Below are 17615 nucleotides of genomic sequence, written 5' to 3'. Positions count from 1 at the left end.
TCCTCCCCCACAGTATCCCTTGTGCTTCTAATTCTCCCATCTCTGATTTTGTTCTGGTTACTCAGGACCTGAGTCATACACCTTGAAGTAACAGTCACCCTCATTTCCAAACTCAAGCCTCAAAGACACATGAACAATTATGGGACTTCAAGAAATTAAGGTTCAATTTTGCCAAGGGTTGACTTTGCGAAGTGCTGAGCTTTTTTTGCCCTCAGTTCAAATAGCATGCCTCTCCCTGTGTTTAGCTTTAAGCTTTGGACTCCTTGCTTGCAATTAAGCACCCATTTAAGCTGTTTGGTAGATTGTGGCCTGAGTATACAGTACCTGGCAGATTCCAGTCTTGCAGGACAAAGTAGTCGGGGACACATTTGTGCTAGGGCTGCCCAAATACAGCAGATAAATGTTATTCTAGATGATGATAACTGCCAAGTGCTTCTATATACCCCGCCTTCCGAGACGTGCGATTTTGGCCTGTAAAACACAGTATAGTTCTGCTGTTCCTAGAGCATTTCCACAAGCGTGGAATTGCACCCAGCTTGAATGCAGGCAGGATGCTTATAAAATTGTGGGCAGTTGCGTGGACTAACTGGGTTCCTTCTGACACGACCACTCCACTGTCACAGGCGAGTATCCTTCCACATTCCCCCAACAGCTCAAACTCCCTACACAGCCAGCAGAGTTTAGGTGATAGTGCTGGAGGTGGCACTAGACTGTACTTTCCCTGCCAGCACTGACGATACCTTCCTGTTACGTGCAGCTGCAAGCAAACTCAAAGAATCTCCGGGGGTATGTCTAAACCCGAGAACCCAGGAGTGCCTCCACAGTAGTCCCAAGTCCAGACACATGTCTCCGATATGTCAGGGTGAGCTTTGGGTGTGCACCAACCTCTCCTTTTGCTTCACCCCCCTTCTTCACACCTTTGTTTCACGGGAAATAAACTCAGGCCACAAGACAACCATAACACATTCTTCCAGACCCCCAAGCAAGGAGCACACGGTCAGGTAATCCAGACCCCCAAGCAAGGAGCACGCTGTCAGGTATTCCAGACCTGCATTCTGCGTGTCGCCACGTGCCCTGTGTTGTTTTAGAGACTTAAGGCCTTGTCTGTTAACTCACACCACATGTCTTGGAATGCAGTTTTAAAATTTATTTTTCACAAAACGCAGGTATTTCATCAACAACCTTGCTTTTGTCTCTGTGAAAAGGCTATCCTATCCCTCTGGCACGTTCACAGTATGGGCTTTCTACTTCTCTCAGGCTATCAGATGCCGTGCAGCCGTGTCCCTTGCTCCTTCGGGACCCACATAAAACTCCTGTCTTGTGAATTCGTACATGCCTTTGGTTCTGTATCTTCTTAGACAAACAGTTGCCTCTCTCTCACCAGAGCACACAAGCCAGGTACCAAGGTGCAGCCTCACAAGAGAGGATCACGCCGGATTTTGCAGAGATAAAATCTTCAGTGCATAATGTGCCTTCTCACCCAGCTCCTCTTCCTGGCCTGAACACAGGTGCTGAAAAAACAAGAAATGCAGAATTTGAAGGAGAGAATAGTGCTTTTATAAGTAGTAGTCTAATGCTATGGAGTTTTGTAAACAAGAGGAGGACTCGATACAGGTTTTTAAGACGATTTATGCAAGGAAATAATACAGAAATCCTATTCTGACATAAGCAGTTAGAAGGAGGTTTCAGCCTTTGATGAATTCTGCCCTCCAAACTTAAAAATCTTTAAACCTTCAAACTCTTGCAGAGAGACTTTAGTTTTGATTTTTTTTTTTTTTGCATGATTTTAGTGTCTGTTCGCTGCAGTCCTCATACAAGTATTTGCTGTTAATCCCATGTGCCCGATTACCTCAAGGCTTGTTTTTATCAAAACCGAATGCTGTGGTTTGTTTCAACATCTGAACATCAGAGGAGGGCTAGCTGGAGAAGCCATGCAATGTCCCCAGTTTCAGACTGATCTCTGGCAATCCTACCTCCTGGTGGAACAACAACATCATGGGTTCCCTCCCAAAGACCTGGCGTGCACTGACTTTCCAGAAGGAACAGTATGTCGGAAGGAAATCTAACCCTCAGTCAAAGCCCATTGTCTCTATCTTTTGGAGAGATGACAAACTCCTATTAACAGAAGGAGAATTGAAACCAGCCCTTTCCAATTTGAAGTTTCACACATATTCACGGGAATACGCTAACCGAAGTTTGCTGAAAATAAACTGGAAAGTGATGCGGAAGCTAAAGTAACTTCACGTGCTATATTCAGAGGCAGACTGTGAATGGATTTCTTGAAACACCAAATTTTAACTGTAAAAAAACTGTCAGAACACATTACATATGAACACAGAAAGACGTTACAGACTGCAGGGAGATGAATATCTGTGATGAGAAAAACAACTCAACTGGCATGCAGAGGAATGCTTGAAGCCTCCTTTGTTATGACTACAGTAAAAATACACATCTATTTTCCTAGAATAACAAAGCCTTCATTCTCTTTCCTGCTTGGAGCTGTTGGGCATTTAGAGCGTGTTATTAGCCACTGTACAAATGTCTTGTGTTTTGAAAAATCAAATGAATTGGTAAGGAGAATTAATACCTTCCCTATAGCCCTGCCCCTGGATTTGCCTACGTGTTTTGCTTTAAGGAATTACTGGATAAAAAAAAAAGTAATTATGCTGGAATCAAGGACTGGCGCCCAGGACCTCCATCTCTCAGGGGAGCACCTCTATAATTAAGGTGCAGAGCTGGGCTTCCTATTATTGCTTGTGCTTTTCCTGGCTTTGTGATTCTTCAGTGCTTTTTTGTCCAGTGGTCTCTGCTGCGGGAGGGAAGGCTCATGCAGCTCAGCCTTCTAGCTTCGGCGTAAGAAACTCCCCTTTGAGAAGAAGGGAGCTGCAGGTCTGAACACCGTCCCCCTGAGGAGAACACTGATCTCTTTTTCTTTTGGGTGGACATGCAAACTATTACATATTTCTCCTTGGAGGCCATTTTTCAGCAAGACACATTTGTTCCCCAGAGCAAGAGCTAGTTACCTAAATCTAGAAACGAATGAAAGGAAGGAGGGCTCAAGGTGTGTTCCAGTCTCACACATGCAGAAGTCTAAATGTGAGAAGAGGAAGAATCTCACCTCTCCTCTTCTCATTTCCCACTGGCTGGTTTCAACGGATGCTGTTCTCCCTTATTTAGAGGTTTTGTTGCTCAGAAAAAGATGCACTTGTGCCTAACTCCCTCTGTTCCTGGAAGGGGAGAGAGATGCCTAAATCAAGCTCATGAATTACAGTCCTTGAGTACCTGCCTAGAGTTAAAATATCCGGCCTGAGTCCCTTGTGAATTTTCCCCTTGTGTTCCTAGTGCCTAAGGTTGAAAACACACCTACAAGGTTGTTAAAAAGGCAAAGTATTTGTTCATGCCGTCAGCTAAGTGTTTGTACCCCTCCCCTTGCATGAGATGGACTTGTGCAGTGGTCTGATTCAGGAACCAGATTCCTGAAGAAACAAATCCCTTCCTGACAGCTTAGATTCTAGCTAGATCAGCTCCCTGAGCTTGGTTCATCTTCTCATTCCATGCCACGCAAGACAAGAGGATGAAACGTGCAGGAAAGGAAGAAATCTGTGAGTGAGGAGGGAGGGGAATAAGGCAGCAGTAGCCCAAATTTAGAGCAGCTTAGGCTGTGTTGGAATCATACTCCAGGGTATGGTTTGGGCTGTTATCTGCCCAGTGGGTTGCCATCATCCATAACTCCTGTAAAATAAATCAGTTTGAACCGCACACTGAGTCCCCAAATAGATTAGATATCACCCACCGCAGGGTTTTGCGATTCAAAAAAAAAAAAAAAAAAAACCCCAAACCCAAACTTGGCAATGAGCAAGGCCCAAGGGGAGGGTTTCGTGTGATGCTGAATGCAATTTAACAGCTTGCTGCTGCTGAAAGGGGGCTGCTCATCTGTTTTTCGCCTGCATTTCCTCCCCCACGGGCACATGCCATTAATGCCTGCCTTGCACCAACTCCAGCATTCACCTCGCGCGTAGTTTAAGAGTGGGTCAGTTTGTCTTGCTAACCGCGTCACTAAACAAAGCCAGCAAAAAAGCGAGTGGTCTGCTGGGTTTAGGAGCTGAGTCAGCTTTCTTGGTCACCTGGCTTGGTCGGATGAGCACCACACCGAGCGATTCCAGGGAAGGGGCAGGAGCCTGTTGGCAACACCAGGCTGCTAGGTTGGCTCATTTTCCTGCCAAATTGCAGCCCAGCTCTTCTTGGACTTTGCTATCCAGAGCTCGTTATTAAATGCATGCAACTCCTGCGTCAGAGCCCTGCCAAACTTCTGCTGCTCCGCGTTATGGGCCAAATGAATTTGCAGATCCTTGTCGACTCAAGAACCAGCTTTGTTCTTGGCTGTTGCTGGCAGCTTGGGCAAGTTGTGGAACAGTGGTGCAATGTGCTTCCCCTCTGGGAAATTCTGCTTACTAAGGGAGCAATCTAATTACGTGCTTGAAGCTTTTGGAGAATCTGTATCGCCAGCGCCCTGGGGTAATCCAGATGCTAGGCAACAATAGTAGGAAATGCTGTGATGAAGCCTGCCTTCAGAAAGGAAGAATGTCACTTAAATGACAAAATACCTACTTGAGAACTTCCTCTCTTTGAGCAGCAATCTAGCGATTCCTTTGTTAAGAGGAGTTGATGTTTTGTTCAGTGTCAGGTCATGGTTTTTACAGGCAGCTGTCATAATGGGCCCAGCCTCTCTCCACTGGCATTTATAAGCCAAGAGATTCACAGATCTGTTTCACAGGTCACAGCTCTGGGGCCCTTCCCTGTTCCCCAAACAAAAATGATTTCAGTTGGCCAATAGTCAGGCAGAAAGGAGAGCCCTTCCACCCCTGAGGAGCGGCACCATCCAGTTTGAGTGATTACAAAGCCATCCACAGTCCTTGGACAGAAAAACAATTAACGCTGTCCCTGCCCCCCCAGACTCCCAGGCAACAGGATCCACTCCGCGGAGTTGCGAGCCACTACAGTTTTGTAGAAGCTGTGGTGGACACCTTTCTTCCCCTCCGACACATGAGTAACGTGAGTTTCAAACATCCTTCATACTGAAGTTGGTTTGCCTCAGTGAAAATTCCTCTGCAGCATATACGCCAAGTTCCTACCAACAACATCTGTTGCTGAGCTATTGTTGAGGATGTAACGGAGCCATAGGAACCCCGGACTCCAGATTATTCCTCACAGAATCATTCAGTTTATGGTTTTGGTTGTTTTTTTTGTTTTTTTGGTTTTTTTGTGTGTGGCCAAGATCTGGAAAGAGGATGTGTGCACTTTCTGACAGAATTTGGGAAGTCCGTGTGTTTCAGTAACATGGCCAGTGATTTCTGAAGAGGAGGTGTCCCTGGTGGTTGCATTTTCTGCTTTTCCACGCTTAGGCCACCGTGTGCACTGTCTTTGCACCCCATTTGGGGATCTGGTTGTGCAAAGGAGGATGGTTTGTTGTGGCTGCATCCAGGGCCTGGTGTGGAGCCGACTTTCTGAGCAGGCGCTTGCCTTGGGCCTGCAGCATGAGTCTTCAGATATGCTTAGCATTAAAATGTGGTTAACTCGGTCTCTAGCCCAGCTGAACTTTTACAATTAACGATGACATTGTGCAGTGAAATCAGACTTTTGTGTTTGTTTATTTTTAGCTTCTATGGAAATTACAGTGATGCAGTCATACTCTGAGCATGTTTGTGCTCTTGTATGTCTGTCTGTCCTCCCTTTGCAAATAACTCCTGGCCATTTTCAGCCCAGTTTCACTCAAAGCTAGTGGTTTTAAACAAACTGGGTCCCTACATATTTCATGAAAACAGACGGTTGCATATAGCAGAGGGAAAACCTACAGCCTTATAAGGAAGAAAATGTATACCATCAACCCAAGCCATGTTAGGCATAAAAGAATCTGCGCAGGAGAACTATATTATGTGTCCCAACCTCATGAGAAGTTTTAATCAGAATTGGCACCACCAGAGGATCCCACCGTGAGATGAAAATGAGTTGGAAACCAGGTTTCATTTGCTGTGTGGCATATGGAAATACTTGATTATTCAGGAGAGTAAAAAATAAATACTAATTTTGTCTCCCACTCTTGCTTGCTCTCTTGCTTTGCTTCCTTTGCTGCAGGCCTGTAATATAGAACCAGATCCTGCATGACTAGGGAGTGAGGGTTGATAACTATGGAGAGAGGGCTTAATGTTAAAGAGAATGTTAATGAAACTTATCCTCTGAATTTGAACAAGGAACATTTTACTTCCCATAGTCTTGTACGTTTTTTCCTTAACCCCACCTTGGTTAGGTCTTAGCAGGTCACTGCATGGTTGGTATGTCCATCACTGCAACTCTAAAATATACTATCCCCATTGGTGAATTAAAATGTTTTATTGGAGAAAAACACAATAAAACTGTGCTAGCTTTAAAATTCTGGTGGGCTTCTAGCTACTTTCAACAATCCACACTTCTCCTATCTTGTGGTGGTGGCTTTACCTCCCCAAAACTGAATGATTCGAACTACCAGTTTTCTGAATCAGGACATAATGAAGTACTAACAGAAATATAATATAAATTTCAGTTGCCAGAAGAAATAATAGAAATGTTTTTATGTGCATTCCTGGTGGCTTTTACTGTCTGTCTTTGTCTCGGCCACAGTACGTCAAACCCTGAAGTACTCAAGTAACCCTATGCATATAAATAGCTCCTAGATCTTCTCAAGCGTTCAAAGGTCTGTGGGTTCACAGAACAAATACATACGAGTATGCAGAGACTGATGTTGTGATAATTACTAATCAGGTTCTAAGTTTTACATATACAGTACAGTGTACTAGGTCTATACCTTCATTATTATGAGTTATTCTCTTGACTTCAACACATTTATTCCAGTTAGTAGACAGACGCATTGTCCTCTCAATACTGGTAAAGTAAACGGTGAAAGTCCCCTGGAACTAGAATTTGAGCATCCAGATTATTAAACTGGAAGAAGTATCCCTGGCAAGGGGTCCTGTCAGAAGGACCTGCTGACCCTTTGACGGGGGGGTGGGCAGCCCGTCCCCAGGCAGTTCACCCCTGCTGTGTGTAATCAGTCAGGGACCGTTCCCAATAAGCAATTTGGAAGCAGCCGCCCTGTTTGGGGAGATAAGAGAGTTTAACAAAATGGGTAGTCGCAGTGAGCCTCAGTGGGATCACAAGCACATTTAATTTACTAGCACAGGCACAGCCTTAGTGTCTCGCAATTGCTGACATGGATAGAGCTAACGTGAATTTGTGAGGTTTACAGTACAGAATCTCCTTTAAAATCCGACTAATTATTTGCTACTCTTGCTCATCCATTTTGTTCTTTTAAAGATGGTTTTGACATCAGTTCCTCCTTCACCTTTGAGGCCCAGCTGTCAGCATTTCTCACTTCCACAGCTCACCCTTGAGCTAAGGTAGACTCCTTATGCTCCCCTAAGTAGCAGCGATGTCAGCAAGTATTGCAGAAGCAGCGCAGAGCCAGAACGAAAGGCCTGAACTCATCTTTGGCAGATTTAAAATCCTGTCATCTCTCAGTGCAAGAACAAGCCTGTGTAAGAGAGGATTAGCTCAGAATGCATTTTACATTAAAATTCAAGCACTTTCCTAGGAGAAAGATGCTTTTCTTCCTTTCTTTTTTTTTTTTTCTCCTTCACCCCCAGAGGAAAACATTCCAGTGCATATTTTGATTGTTGTTTATTCTGCTTCTGATAAAAGTCTATGGAAGAAGCGTAAAAATAATAAAAAACTGTTTTAAAAGGGCAAAAATTGAGTAATTGAGAAGTCAATATATTGTTTTTCTTAGTCATTGATGCATATTAGTCAACAGTTTTAAACACGTTAAAACCTGCTGTTTAGCCCTCAATTACTTTTAATTCCCTTTCCTTATTTATATTTCTTTATACTGTCACAGCATGTAGAGGCCCAGTCCTGACTGAAGACTAGGGTCCTCATTTTGCTCATACAAAGAACCTATGTTTAATGGGTTTATCTTTCTTTCAAATTGCTTGTTCAACTATGGTTATTACTCATATGATGCAATACTAGCAATATATACTTATAATTACCATGGACAGATGGTCTGGAATCAGTTCACTGTTTTGTTTTGTTTTGTTTTAATAAATTACATTCTTTAATTAACAGAAATCTCAGCCAGATCTTTACCTATTAATTTTCCATAGGCTTCCTTTGTCCTTTTAATTGTAACAGCAGCCATTTCACATTTAGGTGTGCAGAATATCTATATTGACACAATTTTTAGCTGATAATTTTGAAGCCACCTGCGAATCAAGTGCTTACAGATGAATAATTATTCTCTCAGTGCACTCGTCTGATAATGAAAGGAGCTGACATTGTCAGCATTCCTTGCTTTGCTGTAAGGTATTATTCCTGTTTTACAGAGGAGGGCAGTAAGAAACACAGTTTAATCCCTAATATGAGAAAGCTGTTATCAGGCAATTTGAGCTCTATGGGTGTGTCAAAAATTGTGGGACCACAGGCTTTTCAGTTCCCTAAATGTACCCTGGCCACATTGTAACTGCACGTGGGGATAAGGTTCTGATGCACAGTTTTTCCCCCCTTCCTGCATCCTGGTTTCCACTGGAAGGAAATTCAGGTATATGGGAAATGAAGGATTACGGTGTGCTCCAACCAGTCTTCATCTGGACAGACACCGGATCACGACAGGGGCGAGGGCAGGGAAGGGGGAGGACAGAGCAGGGACACACCATGAAACCCATAGCACCCCACACATTGCCTGTTCCCAGTGAGAGTAGATATATAGGGTGAAAAACTCTCATTAGTCCAGATAAAGGAACTTCCTCGCAAGCACGGGACAAGAGCACATTTTTTTGACTCGGGATTTTGATGTTATTCCCTGATCATTCTTTCCCTCATTTGTGTTTGTTTGCTGCTACAGAAGCATTCTGGATACTATGATATTCATAATACAGTTGCATTGTAATATTCGTATTACGGTTGAAAAATAATACTCTCTGCAGTTTAAACTCTCCTTTTATAAAGAAACTTGTGACAGTGAATCTGAGAAACCAAGATTTCCTTCCTATGATCAGTTCATATTTAACCTCTCTCTACAGCCACGTTTTTCCTGTCCCTCGTACTCACCTATAGGTTACAGTTTTTTTCAGTTTGTATTTCCATTATTAATCTTCATCTATAAGAAGAATTTCAGTTTCCCTGCAGCAGACTGAAATTTTTTCTAGGATGTTTCAAGGGGAGCTAATTTACATCAGGAAATTGCTTCAAGGTGATCCATCTGGGACAGTCAAAAAGTCTGCATACTCTGTATGTGCTACGTAGACATGTTTTGTTAATATTTTGTTATTTCTTTTGTACTCCACCTCTGTCTCACAAGCATCTCCTCACCACGACCAGTCTTTGCCCTTTTCATAATAAGTAGGCAATAAACACGTGGTTGCCAGCCACGGAATCACAGAATCACAAAATCATAGAATGGGTTGGGTTGGAAGAGACCTTAAAGCCCATCCAGTGTCACCCCCTGCCCCAGGCAGGGCCCCCCTTCCCCCAGCCCAGGGGGGGCAGCCACAGCTTCTCTGGGCACCCTGGACCAGCGCCTCACTGCCTGCACAGCAAAGAATTTTTTCCTTATATCTAGTCTGAATCTACCCTTTTTCGGTTTAAAACGGTTACCCCTTGTCCTACCCCCACCCCCTGATCCAGAGTCCCTCCCCACCTCTCCTGTCCCCCCTTTAAGCCCTGGGAGGCCGCTCGAAGGGCTCCCCGGAGCCTTCTCTTCTCCAGGCTGAACCCCCCCAACTCTCTCAGCCCGGCCCCCCAGGGGAGCTGCTCCAGCCCCCCCAGCATCTCCGTGGCCTCCTCTGGCCCCGCTCGAGCAGCTCCGTGTCCTTCTGCTGTTGGGGGCCCCCGAGCTGGCCCCAGCACTGCAGGGGGGTCTCCCCAGAACGGAGCAGAGGGGGAGAATCCCCTCCCTGGCCCTGCTGCCCCCCCTGCTCTGGCTGCAGCCCAGGGCACGGGTGGGTTTCTGGGCTGCGAGCGCACATTGCATAGTCAGGTTTTCAACCAATAATGCCCCCAAGTCCTTCTCCGCAGGGCTGCTCTCAATCCATCCTTTGCCCAGCCTGTATTTGTGCTGGGGATTGCCCCGACCCCCGGGCAGGACCTTGCCCTTGGCCTTGTTGAACTCCGTGAGGTTCGCACGGGCCCCCCTCTCCAGCCTGCCCAGGTCCCCCTGGATGCCATCCCTGCCCTCAGCGTGTCACTGCACCACACAGCTCGGTGTCATCGGCAAACTTGCTGAGGGTGCATCGATCCCACCGTCCTGATCATGGTATCCCAAGAAAACTGGGAGGGAAGACTCCATCCAATCTTAATCAGCAGCTGGAGACTAAAAGGGGCACGCATGGGTCGAGGCTGACTTCCAGATCTGACAGAAGTGCTAAGGAACAAAAGCAAGTCCCTTCTTTGCCAGGAGATACTGTGAAAGGACTGCTCAGAATGTCCTTCCTTCCTGCAAAAGGTTAGGTTTTTTTTTCTAAGTGGAAAACCTTCTTATTTTCTGCCATGTCCCAGGTTGGAAATAAAAAATGCTTCATTGACCACAGAGCCACTCAGCAGCAAGTCAATAGGTGCCATGCTAGAACTTGAACAGGATTGAATAAAAGCAATTCCAGGCGGGAATTTACTGACACTTCCCACTTCGTTGACTGACACTATTCGGAGGCAGAGTTAAATATGTGTCTGGTCACGAGATAGGCAAAACACTGTATTTCTGCAAAGTCTATTTCCCTCTCCCCATCCAGACTTGATCTCAGCCAGAGAGGAGAAAAATGGGATTTCTTCAAAGTGGGGAGTGGCATGTACTTGCAGTACGCTGCCACATTTCCAACCAGCCCATGGCATTGCTCTCATTACACAGCAGATATGGCTTTTTTTTCTTTCTCTTCCCTCCCTCTTCCCTCCATCTAACCACTTTTTTGATCAGTTGAACTGATTAGGCCAACAAAACGCTAGTTCAGGTGTCCTTCAGAGGCTACGCAGCCGTGACAAACGTATGCACTGAATCTGCTAACGCCAGGGCTTAGGCTGACAGAGATCTCCATGCTTTCTGCCCCTCACATCTTTCTCCCAGGAAGGATTTCTCCAGAAAGCTTGTTGTCGTCTTACGCCGCCCCTCAAGTACTTCATTGCACTCCTCAAAACTGTACTTTCCGAGAAGAGCTGACAACAGCGCGTAGACTGTCACGTAGGTCTGTCATGGTGCCTGAACTGTTGTCCTGTCTGGTTTGACTGTTCTGGTCTGTTGTCTCTGGTTGTAAGCTTAACTGCTCGGTCCCGAGAGGTGGGGACCTTCTGTCTTGTGTCTGTACAGCACATATCACTGTGGTGTCCTGTGTCCATCGCTTCAGGTTTCTGAAAATGCATGCAATCTGATTGCTCCTAATTGCTCTTCTCCATTTCTAATGTTTAATCATATTTTGTGTAATCCTACTCCCGCTGCCTGAATGAGTATGAAATTATACTCAGAGCAGCAAAATCTGCAGGGATGGGGAACAAAAACTTTTCCTTGGCTTCTCATTAATTTGGGGGACTACAGTGTGTCTCGTCAAGGGCTCCTACACAGGACTTTTGTGCCCTAGGTCTATGAAAGTGCTATAGCCATCCTATAACAGGCCACTCAAACCTACCACCCCTAAAGATTTCTTCTGCTTCACCCCCAAGTGGGCAGCCCCTTCGTGTAGCACATACGGATAGCAAAAGTTCCCAGCCAGATCTGCCTTTCCTATATCTCTCCCCAAGCACAAAACAGCCACCTTGAGACGGTACTGAGAGCCATAGTCTTGGTCCTGTGCTGGTGCTTCCTGAGGCAGATATGAACCTGTTAGATAAAGTCAGTGGTTATAACCGCAGTGTTAAAAAAAGATCCTGTGTCGCTGAGTATTTGGTGGTTGCTCTGTGGTGAAGAGAAAGCTGTGCAGTTCAGGATGTGTTTTAGTAGCAGTGCAAGTACATACCCGAACTGAATGTGCCAGGAAAAGATACAAACGGTTCCGTGACAATAGCTCAAAAGAAACTTGAAAAGATACTAATGCCTCTGCGTTGTCAGAGAGAGAAAAATGGGGCGTACTGGAGTGTGGATGGACAGGCCGTATGTGCAGCGTTACTGGTTTGGTGGGATGCTGAGAGTTCGCTCCCTGTAAAATGTCTTTTCAGCATCTCTTCGTTCTGGTGTTGCGTGAACGCACTCCCAAAGGGCTGGGCAGACTGAGCACAGCTTGCCATCACTCCTAGAAAGTCGCTGTTCGGGCCCCGAGGATGTGCTGCCCTCGCAGGGCGCATCCTCGCTCGCCCTCCTCTGAAGTGACACACGGCTCCCCGGGGGAGGCAAGTTCACGTTCACGGTGGCTCTGTGGAAACGGCCAGGGTTAACCGACCTCCGTGAGGGTCTGCCTGAAAAAACTGTTCCCAGCCCAGCGGCTCAGGAGCCCTTTGAGGACAGCAGGTTCCTGCCCCCAGTCCCCTCGAGCTGAGGTGGGGGGAGTTTATGACAAAGCAAAGGGGCCCCAGAGGAGCCGGTTCCTGGAATCTCCATTTGTCTTGCCTCACTCTATGAATTGGTAAGATTTGTTCTTTTTAAAGCCACCTTTCGTGCTGTACACAAAATAAGCTCCCTATGTGACACCTCCCCTTTCAGTTTCAGGGTTCCCTCAGGCCCACGTGGTCGTTATTTTACTCCCTCTTCACCTGCTCTCTACTTAAAAAGTACCACAATAATTCCCACCCCCCAGCCTCCACAAACACGCGTGCACCAGTGTACCCCAGTGTTTCTGCCAGGATCTCAGTTCTGTTTCCACGCCAAAGGCTCTCTGTCCATACCACTTTCCCTTGCCATCTACCCTCCCACCCGGCACAAGGATTTTGTCTTCTCATTTTTCCTGCTCATGGCTCAGTTGTCCCTAATTTCCCTACATTAAGAACTTTATGCTCTTTTTTTTTCTTTCTTTTCAGTTCAAATTCCCCCCACCTCCTTCCCTCCCTACCTCTAGTGCTTCGTTCATATCCATTCCCCCACGATTGCTGTTTTTTTTTTCTGTCTGTGAGAGGAATTATTCCAGAGTGTGGGTGTGTCCCAGCTGTATTGAAAGGGCAAACAGAGAGGATGGATGGGCACTGTTATCTTAGAAGGTGTTAATGGATTTGTGGTTCACTACACACTTAGAAAAGTGCCTGGGACTGTAGTTCTGACACACATAGGGAAAAGGCTCTCCATTCTCTTCAGTTTTTCTTCCTTATTCATTAATAATTATTTACTAAAATCAAGAGAGTTCTGCCCACTTGTGCCAAGAATACTCCCTGGAACTCAAGAAATAAATGGAAACTGTGTTCAGAAGTTACTACTTTAGAGAAGACAGAGGTACCATGAGGCTGAGTGTAGGGCCCACAAACTCAGTCCGTAACTTGTACAAAACGGGAGAGAACACAGCGTCTAGCAAATATGATAATGGAAATTATTAAAAGATGTTTTGACACTGAAGAACATGTCTTTATGTCTCCTAAACCAAAACAAGGCGATAGCCCCCATGCATACTGAGAAAAGCATGATATGCCAAACCATGTCTACCCTTTTTTTTTGAATAAAATACTTACCACCTTCTTCTTAATTTTGCTTTAAAACTAGCATGAAAATTGTCTTAATCTCCACACTCCCAATCTCATTAAGATGTTGATTTCTCTAGCTCTTCTTCTTCTGTTTTAATTCATTTTTGGCTCCTTCTCTGTCATTCCTGGTTTGTATTTATTTGTGTTTGTTCTTGTTTTTCAAATATGGGACCTGCATCTATTGTCTTTACTCAGGCGATTCTTTATTGAAAGCAAATGACAATCTTACTGGAAAAAAGGCAACAGAAATGATCCACGGCTTTCATATTAGGATCTTGCTTCTGTGGCAAGCTGCATGCTGGTAGACATATTTACCAATATACAAGCAGTCTCAGATTTGGTCACAGATGACCCATTAAATACTATGTCTCCATTTATAATCTATGTAAGGAATTTATTGTTCACAAAGTTTTCTATTTTTAACCTATTTTTAAGATGGTTTCCACTCGGAAGGGACTTTATTTAGAAATCTAATTCTTGTGCCATGAATTATTGAAGACTGAAGGAAAAATAACTGGTTTGTTGGCAAGGTACATATGTAAAAACATTGACCCATGCCTTTGACTCATGATGGCTTCTTGTCAATCACCTGAATGATGCAATTTGTGCTAAAACCACTGTATTCTTCTCTGTTGCTTCCAGAAATGGCCAGGTGTTTCTTGGTACATAAATTTCATTAATCTTGAAAGGGGATTGTAAACTCCTTTTTTAGCAGAGTGAAGATGGATGATTTATGTCTAAGGCAATTAAGACTTATAATTGCACATCTCCCATCAATGGCAATATCACTTTTGACTTCAGTAACTACAGAACGAAGTCATAGGCAGGAAGACAGATCTTTTTTTTTTTTTTTTTTGTCTAACCGTCCCCAGAGGAGATAGTTGAGAAATTGTTTTTAGATTGAGACTATGGTTTTCTCTCTGAGTCTTGGCATTTCCTTAGAAATTACCATTACCTTTATTTTTCCTGCATAAATTTATCTCCCCAGTGCAGTCTGAGCCATCCTGAACCAGTAGGTAGTCACCTTGCTACAGCTTGTTTTACCCTGGGCTGGTGCAGTCAGTGATGTATTATGCTGAAGAAGTTCATAACAACAGACCGCAGCGATTTCCTGAGAAACTATTAAATATTTCTTTCAGCTTTTTCAGTGTTTCATTCTCGTAATCGTATCACTAGCCCACTAACCAGCCTCAAAAATATAAAGGAAACTCAATTTGTTAGCTCTATATCTTTAAATAATCCTGAAAAGAAAAATGTTGGGGAAAACTGTATGTTATTGATCTTTTTGTCTCTATAATCAGGCAAAAGATAAGGCTTTCTGAGGAGTAAACATCTTTCCAGAAATCCATTCAGGATTTGAGAATGCAGTCTTTTAGTAAATTTTCCTGAAGGAAGTTTTAGAATAGGTTTAAATTATTGCCACATACAAAACTCTCGTTGGCCCAGGGTCAGTACTTAAGCAGCAGTATGCTGCAGCCCACTCCCTTCCCTTCCCTTCCCTTCCCTTCCCTTCCCTTCCCTTCCCTTCCCTTCCCTTCCCTTCCCTTCCCTTCCCTTCCCTTCCCTTCCCTTCCCTTCCCTTCCCTTCCCTTCCCTTCCCTTCCCTTCCCTTCCCTTCCCTTCCCTTCCCTTCCCTTCCCCTTCCCCTTCCCCTTCCCCTTCCCCTTCCCCTTCCCCTTCCCCTTCCCCTTCCCCTTCCCCTTCCCCTTCCCCTTCCCCTTCCCCTTCCCCTTCCCCTTCCCTTCCTTTCCCCTTCCCTTCCCTGGAAAGTCTGGGCTATACAATGGGAACAAGTCATACGCTGGGGATGCATGCTTATTGCTCTGCTTTACTAGAATTACCGTATCATGAAGGAAACCTCCCTCATGCCGAGCATTCCTGGGGAAATCCTTCCTTGTTCTTAATAAGTCAGGTGATCTTACTGAAATTACACATGTTTTTTAAAATATATAAAATGGGGTAGGCTATTTGACAAGTCTGTAAATGGAGTAGAAAGGTAACTAAATGTCCAAGCATCTTGAAAAACATATCTCACCTCAATTGCAAAAGTAGGAATACCTCTGACTACTGCCGTGGGACAACTGGTGGATCCCATCCTCTGTTACTAGTATTCTGCAGCCCTTCTTAATTTATGTTACTGCTCCTTCTGTCTTTCCAGGATGCTCAACCTGCCAGGAAACAAAGAGAGAAAAAAACTTGAGGAGCACAGAGATCTCAGCATCTGAGCCATTTTACACCTCCCCCCCAACATCTTAATTACCAGGCTGACAATGTCAGTTGTTCTGACATTAAGAGTGAGGTTTCGTACTCCATCTAAAGCAAAGTGACTGCGCTGCTGCCTGCAAGGAGACCTTTCACTGCTCCTTCTCCTTCCTCCCATCAGCGAGCTCTGGTTGCTTCCTTGGAGGCAACTCTAGGGATAGTGCAACTGAACAGTGAGTGGCTCTGAGCTGATCCAGCGCAAGCTCATCCACCAAGCAAGCGCAGTAATAAAAAAAAGAATAATTTTACTCTTGGATCCAGTTTATCTATGACCACAACATGTCCTGACTCGTAGGAAGCAATGGGGGTGCCACTGTAGCAGATACATGCAGTTGTCCAAAACTCAGTGTATCATGAAACTTTTCTCCTGAAGGTACCAGGTGATGCTTTAAATAGCCTGGGTGCAGCCGCTGACCTGCTGTTGGGAAGGTTTGTCTTAGGTGTGGCAGAGCAGCTGGCAGAGAAATTAACCCTTCAACAAAAGACATCAAGTTTGCTGTTCCCTGAGCGGTGGTGTGAGCCAACCACACTGAAACCTTTTTAAACAGGGTAGAGCCTTTCATGCTTTCTATTGTGTAACTAATGCAGCCTTGCAGAAGTTTATCCTAAAAACCACCAGTTGCTAGGTAGAATAATATGACAGCATCAGGCTGGAAAGGTCAGTTCCTTACTTTTTTGCCAAATGCTGGTAAGCATAGAAGAGATTTGAAAATCAACAGAGCTGACAAAAGCTCTAGGGAGGGAAAAAAAAAAAAAAACAAAACAAAAATCAAAACCAACCAACCAAAAGACCTTGACTAATAGAAATTTTGTCAAATTCAGTAAATGACAATTTTGTTGCAATCCCACACCGCTGACATTCCACTCCCCTGCTTGCTTCAAACCCCCAAATGAACAGCAAGGATGCTCTCGGAATGGTTTGTACCACAAGAGTGCCTCAGGGCACTGAGCTAGTTGGCATCTGTCAGAAAGCACTGCCTGCACGCTCACACCACGTCTACGGAAAGACAATTGTGGGTCCAGAAAAAAGCCCTGGGAATACAGTGATATACAGCAAATGGGGGGAAAAGGGGTGAAAACAAGGGTGCAGAGCAATGGTAAGATGATTTGGACTAGCGAGGCGAGCAGCCTGTCGCTTCACCTCAGCAGAACTCTCGTTTTATCCGCACATTGGTGCTCAGGAGTCCCAGGACCGCAGAGGAACAGCAGCAGTAGGGTCTTGTTGGAGAATGGCTCAGAGACAAGGGTCCTGTGCCTTTAGCCAGTAGACTGTAAGCCTGCATACCTGAGTTGTGCCTTGTCATGTATTAAGAAAATCTTTGAACGAACGTTAGCGCAGGCTCTGCTCATACAAAAAGAAAAAGGGGGAATTGTTGGAGAATGGCTCAGAGACAAGGGTCCTGAGCCCACCGAGCAATTGTATGATCAGAGCCTGTTCTAGGGGCTGATGCTGGGCCTCACTAGGGTTTGCCTGCAGCTGCTCGCAGCTGCTGATACAGGAGGAATGTCAAGGACGCTTCAGCCCTGTGTACCGTGGTGTGTCGAAAACAGGTTAAGGGGAATTAGGAATAGTGGTCTGAGAAACCCAGTGTTATGGTAACGGTGGTCTGAGAAACATTGTGTTACGGTACCGTCGTGTATCGAAAACAAGTCAACAGGAATCAGAAATAGTAGCATGAGAA

At 45.0% G+C, this 17615-nt stretch overlaps 1 long non-coding RNA gene across 1 annotated transcript; it reads right to left on the bottom strand.

Annotated features, from left to right (window-relative positions):
- Nucleotides 1-1132: 1132 nt before the first annotated feature.
- Nucleotides 1133-15815, bottom strand: LOC116965029. The gene is made up of 2 exons (XR_004409083.2): nucleotides 15707-15815; nucleotides 1133-1511 (listed from the first exon to the last, which is right to left on the bottom strand). It is a non-coding gene; the product is annotated as an uncharacterized LOC116965029 (long non-coding RNA).
- Nucleotides 15816-17615: the final 1800 nt, after the last annotated feature.

This window comes from Tyto alba, unplaced genomic scaffold (genome assembly GCF_018691265.1).
Source record: "Tyto alba isolate M040663 unplaced genomic scaffold, T.alba_DEE_v4.0 Super-Scaffold_45, whole genome shotgun sequence".
NCBI classification, from domain to species: Eukaryota; Metazoa; Chordata; class Aves; order Strigiformes; family Tytonidae; genus Tyto; species Tyto alba.
This window is presented reverse-complemented; position numbering and strand designations above follow the sequence as displayed.